The sequence below is a fragment of the Triticum aestivum genome, chromosome 7A (assembly GCF_018294505.1).
Source record: "Triticum aestivum cultivar Chinese Spring chromosome 7A, IWGSC CS RefSeq v2.1, whole genome shotgun sequence".
NCBI classification, from domain to species: Eukaryota; Viridiplantae; Streptophyta; class Magnoliopsida; order Poales; family Poaceae; genus Triticum; species Triticum aestivum.
Genome location: NC_057812.1, coordinates 744,108,485 through 744,131,261, shown reverse-complemented (window position 1 = coordinate 744,131,261; position 22,777 = coordinate 744,108,485). Strand labels below are relative to the sequence as shown.

Here is a 22,777-nt window from a genome sequence, read left to right as displayed (position 1 = left end):
GAAAAAACAAACAGGTACTCACTGTCTGCAGCGCACCCACTAATCAAATTATTAAAATACAACAAGTGGCCGTAGATAAATCGCGGCAGAAACTATTTCGTGGCGGCCTCTACCAGCAGCTATAACGGCCGCCATAGTGGGCAATCGCGGCAAATAGCAGAAATTTTTCTAGTGGGAGAGATGATTTCTGGAGGGTTTTGCTGATTTTTGAGCCATTTAGAGGGATATGTGGAGGATTTCGCAGCAGCAGCCATAGCGTAGCGGCAAGGCTCCCGGGCAGCGATCGCGGCTATTTCGCCGGCTATTTTAATCCATGCAAGTGGCCCAAGCTGCCGGCCTAAGCTATACTTTAATAAGAAGTAAGTGCTCATTTGTTCATCTTTTGGTGGTGTTAATCGATCAAAGAATGGTTGTTGGCATGAGGGAGTAAATTAAGGTAACCACTGTTTCAACAGGGATGGATGTCACTCGGCAGTTAATTAGAAGCAAGCAGTGGTTCTGCAAACACGAGGCAAGTCACAAAACAGCAAGTCTGGGATTGAGTTGAGTTGTTAACCTGAAGGCCCGCCAACACCAGGTCCGCCCGCATGTGAGCCCTAGGTCAACCTCCACCATCGGCATGGACCCAGGAGAAGGTAGGTCACCACCACCCTGTGCCGCCTGTCAGAACATAGTCCCCAAAACCATGGCACCAGCACCAGACCAAACCCACACTGCCTTGGACCGCCGGCTAGCAGGGCACAAGCGACAACCAACCATGCCACAGCCACCGGCCACCAGCAGCGTTGCATCCAAGCAGTAGAGCCGCCCGAAACAACTTGTCGCCGCCACCAGCATGACAAACTTTGACATCCTTCCTTATCTCCTTCAATATTTTTCCTTTTATTTGAAAATCTACTTTATACATTTCAAACAATGTTCACTTTATAAATATTTATTGTGTTTGTAGAATATTCTTTGAAATTTAAGAATTTTTAAATTCAATCTTTATTTTGGAAACACATTTTATAAAAAAAATTAGAACATATTTCTAAAATGCACATTTTTGAATTTTTGGGAGTCTATCTCAAATTTGGGGGATTTTTTTCAAAAAATTTGGAAACCATTTTAAATGTGAGAACATTTTATAAATTTATTTTTTATAACACTAGCAACAAAACTGACAACCGGCTTTTCGTGTATTATAGGGGAAAAAGGTACTGAAAAACAAAAGTTTTTTTTTAGAAAAACATTGGGAATCTATAGGAGTACATTAGCGATAGGAAGACGCAAGCCAAGTGGTTTGTTGAAACTTGCGTCGTAGGTGTAGGATTATTGACGCTTGTAGGTTTGTATTGTATTGCATATATCAATTGGCGCTCGTAGGTTTGTACTATATTGCATAAACCAACTTGCGTAAAGATTTCCTTGGTTCTGGCTGGCTATTTTTTCTCCAAGTTTGTACTGTATTGAATCCTCGTCTTTAGAAGCATTCACCAAGTCCCTCCCAAAAAGAAAAAGCATTCACCAAGAAGTTTGTAGTCGTCGCTAGGTGATCTACAGATCTGGATGTAATTTTTATTATCTTTAGTGTTTGTTGTACTTTCATGATTGAAGATGAGCAAATCGGATGTTTTCCCGCAACAAAGAAGAAGCATTCACCAAGAAGCTTCTGGTATTTTTAAGATATAATAATTTTAGTTCATATTTATATTTAAATAAAGAATCTTAGCAGTTTTGAAAATCTGTGTAATTTTAATAAAGATGAAAATATTTTAAAAAATAAAATATATTCAACACTAGAGAATGCTCACGCTTTGCCTGTTAAACGGTTCGACAAATATGGTGAAAATGGATTTCCCATTCACCTAGCGCAACCAATGTCACATCTTTAAACCTGGTGCAAAGATGATTCCGATTCCTTCAGCCAGCATATTCGCGGCGTAGATGCTGAAAGTAGAACCAACAAAATTGATCACTTATCAAAAAGTTCAGCCAGCTAAGTTTTCCTTTCATGGGCCTGGGCTGCTGAGGCACATGGGCCGTAGCACTAGCTAAGTTTTCCTTTCTCTTCTCTCTCAAAGGAAAAAAAACTCTTCCTTGGCCGAGAAAAAAACTCTTCTAAAGAAAAGGAAAAAAAACAAAAAGGGAAAAAAAATACACGAAGAATATATTTCCTTGGCCGAGAGCAGATCCGGTGCCCCGCCGCCGCCAGATTGGTCTCCGGCCCGCCACCGCGGACTGACCGCCCGGGGGAGCACTCTCATGGAGCCCCAGCGACCTGGCAGAGGAGGAGGAGGGGGGCACGCGCATCGGCCTCCGAGTTGTCGGCGGAAGTGCGGCGGAGGCAGAGGAGGCGCCGGCCGTTCTAGCCTAGCCTCCCCTGCCACGCACCCAATTCTTCACGGCGAAGGAGCGCGCGTGGCATGGCATGGCGGCGCCGGCGAAGCACGCACGGTGAGTCGCCGTTTCCCCTTCCACATCCAGAGGTGGTTTAATTTAGGGTTAAATTCTTCACCTTTCTTTCTTGCCTCATGTGTTAATTTCGATGGTATCGACGGACACACACAGAGTGCTCCCAAATTGCCTGCTCCCACCATGCCTCTGTACCATTGAACACTAGTTTCCTTGGGTTCTAGCTACCAGATCTCAAGGAAGGAAATTGCATTGCATTTCTCACCAGTACTAAGAAATACATCCCTGCCTAATTACTATCACTGTTTTAGTTAGCCCATGGCACAGCCTCGTCTTTGTTGTCTCGGATTAGTGGCGTGGTTTGGCACTAGTTAACCAACCTACTAATGCACCCAACAGTTAGCAAGCCGTCCTCGCAGAAAGATAATAATAATTATTATCACTTAGTAGATTACTAATGTCCATCGTCTCCATCATGGACAAAGCATGGTGCTGTGAACCACATCTATAGTACATACTTACCTCACCAACCAAACACGCTCCTGCTCTCTCCTAGCACGTTCCGATGGCGCACTTTTCCTGCTTTTCTTGCCTGCCCAAGGTACTAAACTAGATATTTCTAGTAGATCTCAAGAAAGGCACACCGCATCTGTCACTAACTATCTGCCTTGCCTAATTACTGTATTAGTTAATCCATGCCACAGGCTGTCTTTGTCGTCTCGGATGAATCACATGGTCTGTCTACTAATGCACCCAACAATTGCTTAAGCGACACTCGCAGAAACCTTGCGGGATGATTCGGTCCAGTTTTTTGTTCTATATCGTTTTCTAAAAATTTCAAAAGAAAATGTTCACAAAGTTAAAGAGGTATGGCCTCTGAATTTTTGGGTGTGACGGTGCACCTAGATCCACTCTGTTGCTACTGATATCTTCCATCTTGATTAGCTTGTTCCACCTAGATCTACTTTTCTGACTGAATCCTCTTGACCACATTTATTCTGGCTTTGTTGAGTTCTACCACCACCCCTGCACCCTGGTTATTACCATCAGTTTAAGTTAATTTAATGCACTGGTTTTTATTCGATTAGTTTGCTGCGATGCCTAATAATATCAAATGTACATCAGCTCAAGTCTTGGATATAATCACGTATGCAGTCTGTTTAGTTTTGCCTGACCTGACCATGTTCCTTAATATTGATTTCACACCTATTCGTTAGTTCATTTTCCAGTTATGCAAGCACCCAGATTGCAAAATGTTGATACTTGATTTCTCTTGGTGGATAATTGGGCATGGGCCTTGTAGTTTAATTTTTTGTTTCGATCAGTGGGATTTGGAGAATAATTTGATTCAGCGTCACTGGAATGATTATCTTAGTTCTGGTTGGAAACTGAATATCTGTCGTGTTATTTGTAGTAACATTACCCACTAAAACTGCCTCCACTAGTATTCATGATTTGAACAACTAATTTTGCTGCAGTGCTATATACATGTAAGACTTAAAAATCATGATATGTAGTTCATGGCCGTATATGTGATCTGATAATACTTTTGAACTATACCAGTAAGTAATAATGTTTCATCCAAATTAATCCGTGCCGGGCATATACTGGATGGATAGCTCATGAATGGTTTGTTCCTCTACCTCTCTTGCTAAATAAAGCTCCACATGCTTCATCACCTTGAAATTTTGTTGGTCTCTCTTGTTATGCAAGATAAGCATGCTTCATGCATGTCCGTCTTTTGTTGGTCTAGTTCTTCACTGTCCCAGTGTAAATTTACTTTAGAAGTTCATGATAAAGTCAAAGTTTGTTCTGATGTCGCTATTAAATAATTTTTCCAGCTTGAGCTGCTAGATGCCACTCTTGGAATAAGTGACTCTTCAGTCTTCACTAGGCAAGTTTAGGACAACTTCTATTGCACAAATGAACTAGACATTGGTAAAGACTTAGCTAAAAGATGTGCTGTTTCCCACATCTTCCACAGCAAAGAAACGCACATGGCATGGCGGCGAACTATGCACGGGCAGTCGCCATTTCCCCTTCCTCCGGTGATTGTTGAATTCTTGAACTTTCTTACCCTGCCTTCCTGCACCCACCATTGACCAGATTCGTCCGATAGACGCTCTTGTACATACACAGTATAATCTAAGCTCCTGCCTGCCCCAAGGTTGAGTAATAAACTGGACCTAGCTACCAGATCTCAAGGAAAAGTACACTTGCATTTGTCGTTAGTACTCTAGTAGCTGCCCGCCTAATTACTAATTAATCTGGATCTAAATGGCCTGCTGCGTTAGCCCCACTGGGAGTCTTTTTGCGTACTAAACACAGAGTAATAGTATATATGTATTACATACAAGCTGAAAATAGGAATTACTGATTTGTGAATATGAATCATGTATATAGTAATAACGGCAAATAGTGGTTGCTGAACTGACCAATGATCATTATGATCCTTCTTATACAGTTTACACCTGATATGTGCATGGATTCAGTCGAAGGTATCATGGACTATGTTCATCGACGATTGGTTAGACTTAAGCCCCACCATTAGTTAGACTTAAGCCCCACCAGCCTCCGAATTTTGGGTGTGCCGATGCTCCAAGATCCACCCTGCTGCTACATATAACTTCCTGGGTGCCCCCTCACAAGAGGGGGTCACAGTGACCAGGCCTGGGTGACTGTTTATCAAGAACACAGGTCTCCGCAAAGTCGTAAGACCATGTATGGGGGCTGACGCCTGCCCAGTGCTGGTTTAGCTCCTTCAAACGGGCAGATCAATCTAGTTTACGGACTGAATTCTCTTGAACAAGTTTATTCTGGTGTAGTTCTACCACCACCCCTACACCCTGTTTATTAACATCAGTTTTAAGTTAATTTAAGGCGCCGGTTTTTATTTGATTAGTTTGCTGCGAAGCCTGATAATATTCAGTGTACATCAGCTGAAGGCGTGTTGTTTTGCCCTGTGAGGCTGTGCCACTAGAGACTATTATGAAGTACTCCTATTAGTATTGGTCTAGGAATCCTTATTAGACTATGTTTCATTTCCTTCCACCCTACTACCGGGTGTAGTTACACCCATTTCTCATATATTACCATGTGTTGTAGGGTGGAACCCTAAGTGAAGATCTTTCACAAATTGGAGGGGGAATTCCCAAGAACAAGATGAACACAAGAGGGAAAACAAGAGGAACACTCAAGAACAAGCCTAATCACACATCCATTAGACCAACAAACACACAAGATCCACAAGGTACATGAACAATCAAAGGGAAACAAGATACATGGTAGAGTTCATCCCAAATCCTATGAAGGAGATGAGGGCTTGATGATCCTATGATGGGGATCCTTCTCCAAGAGGAGGCCTTGGTATCCACAAGTGGATCTTCTCCCTTAGGAGGTCATGATCTCCATGAGGAGGAAGATGAGCAAAGCTCTCTCTTTGTCTATCAAATACTTTGCTATCATCTAAATGAGCTAGGGAAGGGGTATATATAGTCTAGGGACCCAATAAGAGGAGGAGGGGGGATACATGGGTAAAAACCCAAAAGTGCACGCAGGCACGCGGAGGTGTCCGGGCACCCGGAGTGTGAGGGACCGGGCACCCGGTCCGGTCAGAGGGAGGCACCGGGGGCGGGGCCGGGCACTCGAACCAACCAGGGGGCTGCGGCCTTGGCGCTGAAGAGGCCGGGCACCCGGGGCCGGCTAGGGCAGCGCCCAGGGGGGGCGGGCACCCGGGCCCATATGGCCGGGCACCCGGGGCTAGCAGGAGCCGCGCCCAGGTTGAGGCCGGGCACCCGGGCCCAAAGTGGCCGGGCACCCGGAGTGTCCAGGTGCTCCACTTCTTCATTCGTCACGCTTCTCTCCTTCTCCTTCTTCTTGCGTGTCCGGGTCTTCGCCCTTGATTCCTCACGTGCTTCTTCTTGGTACCTAAGGATGCACAACACTTCCATTTGAGGTAGGACCCAACTCTCATATGAATTTGAATGGAGCTCAAAGAGGAAGGAGTTCACCTCGGTTCCGATGGCGCGTGCGCGAGCTCTCGTCGTAGGTCCTCTCCGTGCTTGCGGTGGCGGTATGACGTCCATGGTGATGGTCGAAGGATGCTCCGCATCATCTCCCCTCCCCCCCCCCCCCCCGGGGAGAGATCCGTCCACGGATCATGATCTTCATCACCATGGTAACGAGATGGTGTCGCCGTGTAGAAGTGGACAACCACCAAGCACTTGTCATGTGCAAGCTCGCAATGGGCACTCTCCAATGTCGCACCGTCCTGTAGTTCCTTCAAAAGGAGCAAAGATAAGAAGCACTTGGAAAAACAAATGTGGTTGGCATTAAAGCAAAACCAAGCATTCAAGAGGTGATTCACCCAACAAGTGTTGTCATCAAGCATAGCATATGGTTTGACAAAGTAGAGTGGCATGCATTTAAGCATCTAAAATGAGCACATGGAAAAGCATCATGGAAACAATCATGCAAAGGTGAGGTAAAGGTGCTAATATGTGTGACAGGTAAACAAGCATCTACCTCAATGTCATAGCAAGCATGCGTAAATTGCTCAACAAATGGTCTATGGTAAGCATAAGAGTCATTCGCAACACCAAAAGAAAGGAAATGTCTAAACACATGGGACAAGTGCAAGACAATCCAAGCATAATGTGCATATGGTGTGGTGAAGAAAGTGAGGCACTCAACACAAATGATATAGCAATTTTGGAACATGTGCGAGTCAATCAAGTCGTGCAAACTAGTGGAGCGAAGATGCAACACACTAGAGGAAATCATGGCAATCATATCATGTGTGCAAATAATAGGCATAGACAATGCACATGACATATCGCAAGTACGAACACAAACCAAGATCATTGTATCATCATAGGCATGGGGCACATAGCAAACATGGCAATAACAAGCAATATCTCCACCAAGCTTGCAAATACACATACAAGTAGGAGAATCAATCATCATGTGTAATGCAAAGCATGGGTCACCCATGCATGGCAAAGGCATAGGAATGAGCATATCATGCAAAGTGAACATGGCAAGATGGGCATATAATATGTAACTGACGATAACCCATAACCATGTGAGAGCCATGTAGAAGAAATGCACGAAGTCTTTGCGCGAAGAGAGCAGTGGGAAAGGCAATCCATGGGATCCCAAGTCATCATTGCTCTCTAGAGCTCGTTTTGTCAACTCGTGGGATTGTGAAGTTGACAAGTATTCAAGGGTACCTACACAAAAGAGACACAAACCAAAGAAATTGTGTGTGTGGTAAATGTACACATCATCCATCATGATGTGTATGTGCATGTGTGAGTTAACACAAGATAAGCACCGCTCAAAGAAATTTGATGCGTGATATAGAAACATGTCATCCATCATGAAAGAATAGTTGTTATGTATGACACGATGGGGACACAAATTGAGAATGCAAGTATATGGCACATCAATATCATTTTTATTCATGGGAAGCGTATTGTGCACACAAGTAGTGGGATCATGCAAAGTATGGAATGCATCAAAATCTCCTAACATGTATAAGGAAACTATGGGGGTCTCCTCATGAGCAATAGTGGAAACATCATATGGAGAATATGAACTACATTCAAAACAATGCATATTTGGAACAATGTGATCATGGCATGGCATAGTAGATGAATTGCGCAAATCATGTAAGGGAAGCATGGCAATATCATCACAAGAAAAACAAATGCCACTAACCATGGGCTTGTCATCTATGCCATATGTGTAAATTGGGTTTATCTTAATGGCATATGCATAGTCACTATGAAGAGATTGTAAATATGACATATTGTTGATCTCATGCATAGTATATGACAAGTCAAGCGGATTGTCAAACATGATGTGACCAAGGGAATTATCACAAGAAATCCTATGTAACATGGCATCACAACTAATAGACTCCACATGGCAATCATCAAACTCATCATAAATGGGTGAATCATCGCATGGGGAAATCACACTAGCATGAAGCATGGTAATAGGTGGAGCAACATCATGCAAACAATCAATGTCAAGAACGTCCACTAGTGGGACAAGAGCATCACCTTCACCTATGTTATCTTTCTCGTTCCACTCAAGTGGTGTAGGTGAGGTGGGAAAGACCAAAGCATGATCAACATCATCATCGTGATGGAACCATGTGGGGGGTGCATCATAGTCCACCATGGCCATCGTCTTGTCCATAGGAAGGACGAAATCGTCGCGGATCGGCGCATCATCATATATCGGACCTAACACCAAATGAGAAGACACAATAGAGGTAGAGGTCAAGTTGTTAGAAATCGAAATGGCCTCACTCTCTCGATGTGGTGGTGGCTCACTCACTCCCTCAAGGTAGGTGCACTCAATCTCACATATGGTGGAGTCACTCAAATCACTCAAGTGGTGGTGTTGGTGGCTCTCCTCACATGGGGATTGGGGCAACTCGTCATATATGGGGCTAGTGGTGAAGTCACTCTCACTCTCACTCACATATGGCGGGGGCATGACGGGGGCGTGTCGAGGTCGTGGCAGGCGCGTGGCGAGCGCGTGGCGGGTGCGTCGGTCGTGCGCTGGTCAGCGCCACCGTCGTTCATCCGCGCGGCCATGGGCATCCATGACACTGGCAAGCATGTCTACTGGATGCGCCATGCTCGGATCTATCACGTGGAAGGTAGAACTTGAAGCGGGAGGCCCTACACCGCCGTTGTACACCGGCCGTCGTGCACCGGCCATCGTGCCAGATTCTTCATCACTGTTGCTACCCAAGCTCTGCTTGGCCACCATGCCGTCCACTGTGAGTCACAGAAGTCGCCGGACACCTCCACGACGAGCCCCACTGCCTCCAGCGCCCTCCTTGCGTCGCCGTGCTCCGGCACGAGCTCTGGGGTGACCACCGGCCGGTCCAAACGAGGCGGTCGGTCCGGCTCGGGCTTTCGTCGCTGCGGTCTGGTCCCTGAAAACAGGACCGCGATGCTGCTCGGTCCGGTCCGGTCCGGACCGCCGACGGCCTGTCCAAACGACGGCTCAGTCAGGGACCGGACCGGCCCGGACCTTGTCCACCCTGACTCTGAATCCTAGCTAATTTAGGAGAGTGTTAAGATTAAAGCGTGAGGGTCAGTGTCCAATAGGTCAATAGTAAAATTTAACTGAAAATTAAATTTGCTTTGCCTGTATGTACAGAGTCTTGTACTAACTGGTGAATGGTAAATGTGGTACCTAATTGATGAATAGGCTGTTTGTTCCTTTGAATCCTATAAAAGCTATATGCAGATGTGGAGATGGGCATTTTAGGGGAGCGTTAAGATTAAAGCGTGAGGGTCAGTGTTCAGTAGATAATATTACACTGAGAATTAAATTGCTATATATTTCTTCAGTTGGCGAGGCAGTTCAAAATTAATTTGTGTCCTTACACGGTCACTTACACCTAGCTAATTAAGCTTCTTGCTTGGTTTCCCTGTCTCCCATGCCGCTACTTAAATTTCACCCCATTTTTACTGTTGCAGCAAAAGGCAGCAAGTACAATGGCGATGGTGCTGGATGCATTCGCGTCCTACGTGGGCCACATGCTCGCGCAGATAGCAGAAGATGAGGTAGGGGTGATGCTGGGCGTCTCCGGCGAGATCGACAAGTTGGGCGACAAGCTCCGGGACCTCAAGAACTTCCTTGCTGACGCCGACAGGAGGAACATCACGGACGAGACCGTCCAAGAGTGGGTAGGGCAGCTCAAGCGCGCCATGTACGAAGCTACTGATATTCTCGATCTCTGCAACCTCAAGGCCATGGAGCGTGGATCATCCTGCGTTGATGTAGGTTGTTTCAATCCCTTGCTCTTCTGCATGCGGAATCCCTCACATGCTCATCAGATCGGCACCCGTATAATGGCTCTCAATCAGAGGCTCGACTCCATCAAGGAGCGGAGCGCTGCTTTCAAATTCATCAATCTTGGGTCATATGAGGATCGTCATAGCAGCAATGCCCATGCCTCCCAACATGGTAATCCATGCCGGGAGACGACAGGGGACTTCGACCAGTTGGCTCTGGTCGGGGAGAAGATTGAAGAAGATACAAGAGCACTGGTGGCCCAGATCATGCAGACAAGTGAGGACGTCAACAACAACGTCCTGGTGCTTGCCATAGTAGGTGTTGGCGGTATTGGCAAGACCACTCTCGCACAGAAGGTCTTCAATGATGAGGCAATCAAAGGTGAGTTCAGCAAAAAGATATGGTTGAGCGTCAACCAAAACTTCAGTGAGGTTGAGTTGTTGAAATGAACCATCATTGAAGCCGAAGGAGATGCCCAACCTGCTGGAAATGCAAAGGCCACGCTTAACCGAACCCTCAAGGAGGCCTTGAGGGGCCACAAGACCTTATTGGTAATGGACGATGTGTGGAACCATGAAGCATGGGAGGGTGTGCTCAAAATACCCTTAGTCAATGTTGTGGCCGCAGGCAGCCGAGTCCTCATCACAACAAGAGATGTAGGTGTTGCCCGTGGGATGACAGCCGCATTGCCCTACCACCACGTCGATACATTAGGGCCTGCTGATGCTTGGTCATTGCTCAAGAAGCAGGTACGTATGCAATTAAACACTAATGCATGTTGTATAATCTATCTTCATCTACTTGTTAACAATACTACATTGTTAATTAATAGAATTTTTGACCGGTGATAATTTTGTGGCGCTAATATTAACTTTGCTCTTTTGCAAATAAAGAAGTAAATAACAATTGTAAATAATAATTTCATCAAAGCATGGTGCTAAACAATGAAACATATCACACTGCCAATTGGAATTTCCCCCTTTTTTTATTATGCCTACATGACACAAATTCGAGAAACTGCAATTCTGTTTAGCTGAGCTTGAGTAATAATTATAAATTTTGGATAATTTATATATGTCAATTTATCATGGAAAAAATTCAGTGAACCCCTACCAATACAAGAAAATTGATATTGAACTAAAATTAACTAGACTAAATGTTGGAAGTAATTTTGCGAAAAAAGCGTATGTACATTTTTTACTGCAATATTTGGCCTTGTATTATGCATTTTAGCTGACTGAGAGATAAGATAATTTCAGGTGACTGTAAAATAATGAAACTAATAAAATAGTATTTTGGTTCTGCTGAAGTTGGAGTATAATTCTATATAATGGTGATGAGAGATTAGTGGAAAAGTTTTAATAAAAATGAGATATGTTATAGTTATTGCACAAATCTTTGGTGTATTCGAGCTAGGTAAGTAAGGGCCTGTTTGGTTTCAAATAAGTCACCAACTTATAAGTCGAAAAGTGAAAAAAGTGACTTATTTTGCCAAACAGACCCAACTTATAAGTCACCCCAACTTATAAGTCATAAGTTGCTCCACCCCAACTTAAAACCTATAAGTCACTCCCTTTTGCGTGGGTCCCACTACCTTTATACATAAAGAAACAAGGTGGGAAGGTGTGGTCAGGTGACTTATAAGTCAGGTGACAACCAAACAGGCGTGACTTATAAGTCACTGGTTTTAAGTCACCTGACTAAGTCAGGTGACTTGTTGGAACCAAACAGGCCCTAAATATCCTTTTTTTTAGCGGGAGTAAGTATCCATTTTGACGAGCACTTTATGTGCTTTGACTATGTACATTGTTAGACGTACCATGATAAATTTCGCTTACGGAGTATTCAACTGTATCTTAAGATGTAAAAAAATTGAGTGACTTAGAGGAGCTTTATGCGTAGTTAATTAATACTATCGGGCCCTTCAATTCCATGTTTGCAGGTACTGTCAACTGAGATAGATGAAGAGCACATCAATATTGGATTTAAAATTATACAAAGATGTGGTGGTCTACCACTTGCCATCAAAGTAATGGGGGGTCTCTTGCGTCAAAGAGGGGGGCTACGTTCTTACTGGGAGCAGGTTTTGGATGATTCTAAATGGTCCACAACCAAAATGCCCCAAGAGCTCAACTATTTAGTATACTTGAGCTATGAAGATATGCCTCCTTATTTGAAGCAGTGCTTTATTTACTACTCTCTTCTTCCTAAAAGAACTAGGTTTAGTGTGCATCAAGTCATTGCCTTGTGGATTAGTGAAGGATTTGTTCATGGAAGCTCGAATGATTTAGAAGAATGTGGAAGAAAGTACCATGATGAGTTAATATCTCGGAACCTTATAGAGCCAGATCAACGGTATATCAATCAGCATTTTTGCAGCATGCATGATGTTATTCGCTCATTTGCTCAATATATAAGTAAAGATGAAGCACTTGTTGCTCATGACGAAGGCGTTGATATTTTGAAGAAGCTTAATTCGCAAAAGTTTCTTCGGTTGTCTATAGAAACCAACCGGTTGCAATCAGGTGCACTTGATTGGAAATCTTTACAGGAGCAGAAATCAGTGAGGACATTAATCTCAACTATGCCAATAAAGATGGAGCCTGATGATTCATTGGTTACTTTCTCTAGTCTCCGGAGTCTACATATAGAATCTGCAGATGTGGCTACATTGGTTAAAGCATGGCATAAACTCAAGCATCTGCGGTATTTGACACTAGTAAATAATGATATATCTGTACTTCCAGGAAATATTGGCAAGATGAAACTATTGCAATTCCTTAACCTTTCTCGATGTACAAAATTGGTGAATCTTCCTGATAGCATTGTGAAGCTTGGCCAGCTGAGGTTACTTAGTCTTCCCAAAAGCAATATAATACCTAGAGGGTTCTCCGGTCTCACAAATATGAGGAAACTCCTTGGGTTTCAAGCCCACATGGATGGTGATTGGTGCAGTTTGGACGAGTTGGGTTCTCTTTCCCAACTCAGACTTCTCAGTTTATATCAATTGGAGAATGTATCTGCTGCCTCATTTGCTGCTAATGCTAGGCTTGCTGAGAAGATTCCTCTTAATGAACTGTTATTGTACTGTACCAGCATACAAGGACCTGACGGGTTGGCCAAAGAAAAAGGAAGTGTCTCTGAGGAAGAGCAACGCAAAATCAAGAATGTGTTTGATGCACTCTGCCCTCCGCCCAATGTGGAGAAAATCGACATTGATGGTTATTTTGGTCGGCAACTCCCGAGTTGGACGATGTCCAGGTCAAGGGTGCCCCTCAATAACTTGAAGTTTCTATTACTTCATAACCTGGTTTGTTGCACCCAACCTCCCAGTGGGTTGTGTCAGCTCCCCTACCTGCAGCACCTCCAGGTCGTCGGTGCTCCATGCATCAGGCGTGTTGGAACTGAATTCTTGCAGGCTGTAGGAGCTCCATTTCTGAGGTTAAACAGTCTGTCCTTATCCGGAATGGTGGAACGGGAGGAGTGGGAGTGGGAGGAGCAAGTACAAGCCATGCCCCGTTTGGAGACGATTCAACTCAATAATTGCAAACTGAGTCGTTTTCCTCCTGGGTTTGCCTCCAATGCAAGGGCTTTGAAACAGTTAAGCCTACAACATGTCCAGCAGCTCAGATACATTGAGAACTTTCCTTCTGTTGTCGAGATTACAGTGCTTGGAAGCCCCAACCTAGAGAGGATCTCCAATCTCCCTAATCTGCGGAAGCTTAACATCAACAATTGCCCAAAGTTGAAGGTGGTGAAGAGTATCCCTGCACTTGAGAAGCTGGTCTTGTGTGATTACGCCATGGAAAAACTCCCAGATTACACCCGAGATGTAAATCCAAAGCTTTTCATATTATTGTGCAGGCTATGGCTGCTCGCTTCGGTAGCTGCGGGACAACTTGGTATTGAGTGGGATAAGTTCAGGCATGTGAACCATGTGAAGGCATATGCACATGGTGGAAATAACGGAGGTGAATGGTACGTTCTGTACACAAGAGGCAACGACAAGTTGGATACAAATATCAGGCACTCCACCGTATTTGAAGGTAGATAAAATAAAACATACGAGCTTAATCTTAACTTCTGTGGGCACTCTGGTTTACAAGTTGTTTTATTTTATCTCCTGGATTTCATCCATATCTGTTGAATGATGACTGAATATATTCCATAGTTTGTTTTTTCTTCGACATGTTTTGGTCAACATGCAATTTAAGTTTTAGCCACACCACTAGCTGTACATTTGGGTCGTTTAATGTCTAGTTTCTGATTTGGTTGCACTCCCCCATGTTGCTAAGTATTTGTCCTTTTTATTTCTTCTGCTAGGTTACCTCAAGTTTTATTATTATACAATTCACATCATGGTTGTTAGAGCACAGATCTTTCTTTGCAAATTAGAGATTTGTATAACCAGTTTTGTATTTTTCCTTCCATGCAGAAACCTTGTCATCTCGTATGGTGGACCCACAAGGATTTGAGTCTATGTACAAAATGAGAAGAAGCACCTTCAGTTACATTTGCAGCTTGGTGAGGTTGCCATTTTTAGAAGATATGATAGCGAGGGATCACACCTTTGTTGATGGGAGAGTGATGTCTTTACAAGATCGAGTAGCCACTGCTCTGAGAATGTTGAATTCTGGTGAACCACCGGTGGTCGTAGGATCCTCTCTTGGTGTCAACGAATCCACTGTCTCGCTGGTAACTTAGAGGTTTATTGAGGCTATTCAGGAGCGAGCGTTGCACCATTTGAACTGGCCATACAATTTCAGTGCAATGGAGAAGATCAAGTGCAGGTTTGACAAGATCCACGGCTTGCCAAATTGTTGCGGTGTTATACATAGAGCTTACTTTAAATTTGGATCACCAAACCTTGACCATGAGGAGAACGCTGACACTTTAATGCAGGCCGTCGTTGATCCAGATATGAGATTCACAGATATTTGGTTTGGAGCATCAAGTAGCATGAACCAGTCAAGTCTTTTGCACGACTCTTGGCTCTTCAAGTCCTACGAGAAAGGTACTTTGTTGGATGGTAGCAAGCTGAAGGTATCAGACGGCTCAGACGTTGGGGAATTCATCATTGGTGATGCAGGATACCCTCCTCGTCCATGGCTCCTCACACCTTACCGATTGGAGGATGACATCTCAGACTCAAAAGTGGAGTTCAACAAGAGACACTCTGCAGCTACAGCCATGGCACTGAGGGCACTGGAAATGTTGAAAGACACGTGGAAGTGTCTACAGGGAGAAGGCTGGCATCCGAATAATCAACATGATTTGCGGTGGACAATCAACACGTGTTGTAGGTTGCATAACATAGTGATAGACATGGAGGAGGAGGGTGCAGTCATGCTGAGCAATCAGGAGGAGAGTTGCATCGAGCAAGTGAGCCAGTTATTGGAAGAGGACGCTGTCAAGGTGAGGGATGTACTGTCCCAGTACTTGGTCGAATCTAGAGGTAAAATAACACAACTCTTATCTGTTAATTTTATTTTTCTTTCCCTCCCGTTGGTTCCATCTTTCACCTACTTGGTTAGTCCACACATTTGCTGCAGATATTCCTTGGTGACAGGTGATAGGTTAAACGTGGTTCAAAGAAACTAAGCTGATGGCATCTACTTTAAATCTTGGTAGGAGCAGGTGGAAGAGGAAACTAGCTAGCCTTGGAGATATTCATCCTGCTGCTTGGTTACAACTTACTGTATGCATGAAGAATGGGGTAATGGAGCCAAAAGCCGAACTGATGCTGCGACATGAATCTAAAGTTGGATCGACAAACTATTCTGCTTTTATTTTGGTTGGCATGTCTTTGGCAAAGGCAAGGGTTTTGTATCTTATATTATCGACAGTACGCTTTCCTGCGTCGAGAGAAGAACCAGTCATGTAGCTGCATGGGAACATACTATATTTATGGCAGCTGTTTGACCATGATTCTTTCAGCTGCTAGTGTTAAACGCATCGTGGATATGTGATAGTAGTGTATATCTGCTATCACAATTTACAGTAGAACAGAGATGATCGGCCGATTTGACCTTCACTTGTGGCGCAGAGTGTTTTGTTGCAGCGGATCAACTGATCTGGCACCTGGACGTACTGTCACCTGTCTAGTTCTTCTCTAAATTGTTCTCGGCGAACAGCGCAGAGTGTTCCGTGACAGTCAAATTTGGGGTTGCCTTGCCTGGAGCGGGAGTTAAAGTTGGGGCAAGTACTCCTACTTTTTAATCTGTTCAGTTAGCAGTATGTTCTTATAAATTTCCTCATGCTCATTCCATCTTCCTGTTCAGGGGACGATTCCCTGCATCTTGCTCTATTCTATTGGGTTAGTAGTATTAGCCAAAGTTTTAAATAGCGCGCTAAGCATCTTAGCGCCAGACCTCTTTCAAATGCTATATCGTGCTATAGCGGAGCTATAGCGCGCTATTTAAACTGTTTGTTCATTTGTTTGGACCAAAGTCTCTTAGCGCAAGACCTTTTTTAAACGCTATAGCGTGCTATAGCGGAGCTATAGCGGGCTATTTGAAACAGTGGTATTAGCTAGCTATGGTTCAGTTTACACCCATCACATGGAACTGGATTCAGAAGAAGGTATATATGTTTGGGCTGAATGTATGTTCAGTTTACACCGACGGATCTGGTGGCTTCACAAGTGATAAAAGAATTCTCGTCCCTCAGGCCTCAACTATGTTATGGTGCCACAGACGACGGCGTCGACATTGGCCTCGTTGTTGCTGCCGATCTTCTATCGAATTCGCATCGAAACACTTCATTCCTTCATTCAGGAAAAAGAGCTGCCATGTCATGAACTAACAAGAAAGAAGATAACAGAGTTGAAGTTGCATGTTTACTTGCAGCTACACCCACCATCCATGTAGTTCTTCTTCGTAAAATCAGTGAGGGATGAAGTTTAGAGGGAAGAAAAGTGTTGATTAATCTAACGGTTAGTTAACTCAGCGAGGTGAGATTAGCAAGCTCATGACTAACTCGGATCTGCTCTGTAATCTGAACCCTGTTGCATGAGCTCGTCATACGGCTTTGTCATGCACGCAGGCAGATTGTTCATTTAAAGCCAGGTGCATCAGGAGGCGAGAACATCTGCAGCGGCACGCCGACCTGAACTGACAGGTCGACGGAGGGGGAGCTGTCGAGGGCGACGGTCGCATAAATCGGTGATGAAAGTGAACTGACAGGTCGTTAGATGACACATGGGAGAGCTGAACTGCATGACGAGCTTCAGAGACGCGCTGCTGTTTGAAATAATGAATAAGTAGTAAAACTTCTAAAATAAATGAAGGGAACTTTTTTTTTTGAATTTTTATGAAGGGAACTTTTGAATACATAAGATACTTGAAAGATCAAAAAGTGGCGAAAATTTGGAGTGCCCTCAGACAGCCAGACATGAAAAGCACTTCAGATTTCCTGGAAAGGAACTGATCTCACAATCAAAAAATGTTAGGAACTTGACAGGCCCATGTCACAGGAACTTGATCTAACATGAAATAAAATATTATTTTCTCAAATATTCATGTGTTCTAAATATTTTACGTAGAAATAAAATTACTATTTTTAAAATGTTCATGTTATTTTTTTAAATATTCTCATTTTTGTTAATATTCACTTGTGATAACTTTCACTCGTGGCACATATTCATAATTTGTGTGCAACTGAAACTTAGTCAGATTTAAATATTTATAAACACATTTTAAATTTTACATTTTGCATAACTATAAATAATTTTTGATTATACAAATAATTCTTAAACAACAAAATTGTGAATTATTAAAATGCGCATATAAATATTTGAATGTTTTTATAATTAAAGTAATATCTATGAATTAGAATTTAACAAATATTTATCTTACTCTAAATTATACAAACATTTTTTATAATTAGAAATAAAGTTGAGTTTGTATTATTTTTCAAAAATAACACGTCAATATTATTTAAAATTAATGAACATTTCTCCAAATAAGTTCTTGTTTGTTTTTACAATATTTATACCACACTAATTTTTGAATTTTATTTTATTACTATGATTATAATTTACATACGTTTCATAAATTTTAGAGAAATAAAAGAAAGCTAACATGGGCCGCATGGACTGCAACCGAGTTAAACCACCTGAGCATGTTTCTTTTACAATAGATAGGGATTTTATCCACAAACTACAGAAAATCATAATTTGTGGAGTGGATAGCACAGACTCCTAGGAACTACAATTTTTAACGGGGATTTTCCCTTTGTGCTGACATGTGGGACCCGCTGGTCATAGAGACATATATATAAAACAGGCACTAAAGTGAACATCGGTGGCAAGTTTAAGCACCGCCGGTGATATTACCTTATATCTGGTGAAGAAGTACAGAGATGATTTTGTGAGATATCGATGGAGTTGAAGATCAACTGATTTGGCATTCACCTGGATGCAAGGGAGGGAATGCAGAGCTTAGTTTTGTACCTTGCCAAGTGGTTGCAGAGGAGGATAGCTCCTGCCAAGATGAACTGTGTATGGAGACTGAAGACTAATTGTGGTTTCTAGATCCTTGAGTCTCTGCAGCCTGAAGGAAGAATCTGCAAACATAATGGCAGGGAGTATTGTACGAGTTTATACATGACATGTGTTTGGGCACGATTGGTTCATTGAGAGTAGAACAGAGATGACAGCATTTGCAGAGTGTTTTGTGAGAGTTGATCAGCTGGTTTGGCATTCACCTAGATGGATGCAAGGATGTTAGTTAGTGTTTAGCGTGTCACTGTGTTTTCTGACAGTTCTACTGACAGACATGCTTGAAGTTCGTTCGACTGGCAGGCAGTTGTTGGTGGTATAAATTTGGTCAAATGCTGGTGGTATGAATTTGGTCAAATGCTCCTACATTTGCACTTGTATTCAGGTTGCTCTGTCCAAGTTGTAGTATGCCTTTATAAATTCCCTCATGCTGATTCCAACTTTTGAGCAGCTCGGTTTGGCATTCCCTTTCTCTGCTACTAATCGTTTTCAGTTACATTTTTCAGTAGTTGCCATTTTCTTCTCTACTACTACTATAGTACTAACAAGATTGACGTTCTTAAAGAGTTGTGACTCCCAGGTTCCTTGTATTCTGTTACATATCAGAGTTTGTTCTGTCATTCTCAAAAGGAAAAAAATGTTTGTTTTTTTGTATATGCCACTGATGTCACTAGAATCATAGTGTTAACTTATTCAGAAAGCAGTTAATCCCACACAACTGTTAGCAATGTGGTCGGCAAAACGTTACGTCTTTAAGTTGGCATCTTGCTTCACTGCAACTCTTGCGGTTGTACGTGATGGTTAGATCATATGGATGTGTACTGAGTTCATGATCTCACAAGAAAGAAGAGACCCAGTGGATCTGTTGTTCTTGGCAAAAGCAATCATGGATTCAGTTGAGAGGGAAGAACAGTGTTGATTATTTATTTTTATTTTGCAGCAAAAAAAAAGGGTTGATTAATCTAACAACTCGCCAAAACCGGACCAACTGCTCCTATAGTTGAATTTGTTTAGTTAGGTTGCTCTGTTGAATTGGTCTAGTGCAGACAAGCAACTGGGCTTCTACTGCACACATGTTCAGTTTCAGGTTCACTAGTTGCCAGTTTCTTCTACTACTAAGCAATATCAAAGTTTGTTCTGCCATTCTTGAAACAAAAGTTCGTTCTATTCTGAGGTCACTGACGGAGAATCATACTGTCAACTTATTCAGAAAGCAGTCGAGCATCAGTACGCATCATTGCTCTAGATCCCTGGCAACAAGTTTGTGAATGGAAGTGTAGGTATATGGATAGTGCTAACTTTGTGAATTCTGATTTCTTTTATCTTGGTTGGTTGCTGTAACCTCAAGGAAGAATTTGCAAACATGAAGGCATAATGGCAGTGCGTGAGTCCTGTAATGTGCTGACGAACTGTCCCTGCTCGGGTTGTTCAAGTTGGACCGATTTGTTTTCCCTTGGATGCGTGCAAATCTGTTGTCCTGTTGTTGTTAGATAAACCCTGTACCACCAGTGAACTAGCAGAAGGACACCAATTTCAGGTGACTGGATTACTACATCCTGTGGAGTAACATTGACGGTTGCGCTCCTTCTCCTGCTGACTTGTGAAGATGATAGAAAGAATTTGCATCTGGAAGCTCCATTCAGAAGAGGAGCTGACATTTACATGGTCTCCTTTTTTGCAAACTTCATCGGTCGTACAACATGAATTTCGTAGCATTTCTTCATAACAAGACGACAAGGACCCTGATCTCACATTGAACCGGCTCAGGGCAGAATTCAATCAGGGATTCAGTTCAGAGTTTTTTTTAGTGAATGTCACTGATCCTGCTCTGTTCTGATTTCTGAAGGACACTAGTTATTCTCAGATGATTCACGACAAATGGGCTTATGGGCCGTAGGCCGTGCCCAGATAATCTAGATGGGCAGAGCCCTAAAAAGGGAAAATTACAATCCACCAGATACGCAGCGCCGCCGTCGCCTTCCCCTGTCAACTGTCGCCGACGGTCAAATCCTAGTCCTAATGGGGCGCTCGCTCCACCACTCCACCTCCGGCGAGTTCCGGTGACCCTTGGAGAGCATGATTCTTAAAAAAGACGATTCCCAAGTCCCTTGAATCCCCCATTTATGTTCATTCTTGCAGAGTGCTTCAGTTATCAAGCATGATTTGCACAACTAAGTTACCAGCGGCTGTAATGTATACTTCCTCCGTTCCAAATTACTCGTCGTGGATTTAGTTCAAATTTGAACGAAGGGAGTACATGGGAAGTGAAGAATGCTGATAGTATGTTGATTGTTTGGTGAGATAGCGAATCGCTTATATCTAGCGGTAAATCCTGATAGTAGTGGTTGCATGTGTTACCTGGTTTTCGACAAAAGGTGGGTTCATTGGCGTATACAAAGGATACAAATATAATGAGCACACACCTGATCTCTGCATAGTTAGGACGCGCACAAGTAATAACACGTGAACTCGTGACCTACCCCCGTGACCTCCTCCCCCTGTGCGGCGGCGCCGCGCCGCACCGGGGCCTCCCCGCCGGGCCTCCCTCTCCTCCCCGCCGGGCTTCCCTCTCCTCCCGCCGCCGCCGCCGAGGGCATCGCAGGCTAAGCCTGCGGGCCGCAGCAGCGGCGGCGGCAATCTTCCTCGGCCGGTGATCGGATCTGGGTGGCGGCGACCCACTCTGGCCGATCCAAGGGCGATGGCGTAGGCCGGTGGCGACCAGGGTTGTCGTGCTGGTGGCGGCGACGAAGAGATCACATCGGCGGCTAGGGTGTCCGATCTGGATCCCATTCGGATCTGGATGGTGGTTCCTCGAGCCGTCGTGCGCATCCTTTGTTCCGGCGCGGCAAGCGGCCTCTGGACTAGGCACGCGACATGAGGACGTCGGGGGCTCCGGCCCTTGGCGTGGAGGTGGTGGCCATCTTCTTCGCCGGAGGTGGTCGGCTAGATGGTTATGGATTCTCGCATCCAGTCCTGGCGTACAGTGGGGAGACAGGGCTGCCGGTGAAAACCGTGCTATGACTCGGGTCATGGCGGGTGATGGCGGCGTTTTCGCGTCGTTATCTTGTTGAAGACATCGCCTTTGCAGCTTCTGTCGACTTGCTTGCGCTGCTCTGGGTGAAAACCTTGATCCGGAGTTTTTGGGGCGGTGCTTTTGGGGCATCGTTTTCCCTCATGGGGGCATCGTTTTTTGAGCAGCGGTTGGATGCAGGACCAGAGGACGGATTCTTTGGTGGAGCGGTGCGGCATCTCACTCCTTGATGGCGGCGGGTCTCGACGGCATGGCGCTGTGGTAACTCTGCGTCCGATGCGCGGAGATGGACTCGCGCAGGAGGGTGACGCGGTCTGGCGTCGTGTTAGCGTCGACGGCAGCTAGACCGGGCAAGGTAGATGCAACAGTACATCTCTGAAGATGGATTGGTGGCAGGTGGCTGCGGCGACCTCAGACCCGGCAGGCGTCCTGGTTGAGGAGTGCGCCGGACTGGTAGGTGACCCATACCCGGCAGGCGTCCTGGATGGGATCTCATGTCTTAGATGTTAGGTTTGGCTGCAAGGTCTGTTTGGTACTAGGCCCAGACTATCAGCATCCCTTCATCACTTGGATAGGAGTAGCGACACTTTTGTTGCCTATACGGTGGCTTCAGTCTTACTGTTGTATGACTTTGTAAGATCTTGTATGAATAATTAATAAAGTGGTTGCATGCATCGTCCAGATGCAGAGGCCGGGGGTCCTCCTCCATTTCTAAAAAAGTAATAACACCAACTTACGAATACAAAAGCATGTCGGCAAATAGCAAAGTCACATACGACCAAAGCTATGCATAAGCAAGGGAAAAAATCTAGGTGATCAAATCCACGATTGAAATGTGTTATTCGGCAGTGTTGGTTAACGCTCCAGCATTGCTTCAGCTTACTAGACCCTCATATCATATTAATTGAAAATCAAGGACCGATGCATGCATGAAACCGAGTCGATTTCGTACGCGTGTTTCCCAGTCAAACTCAAACTCTGCCTTTCCTTGATTGCTTGTATGGCGCGATCAAAGGCAGCCTGAT

General features: G+C 44.2%; 1 pseudogene; it reads left to right on the top strand.

Moving 5' to 3' along the window:
* Nucleotides 1-2,123: 2,123 nt before the first annotated feature.
* Nucleotides 2,124-16,255, top strand: LOC123149943 (putative disease resistance protein RGA3; annotated as a pseudogene).
* The last annotated feature ends 6,522 nt before the right edge of the window (nucleotides 16,256-22,777 follow it).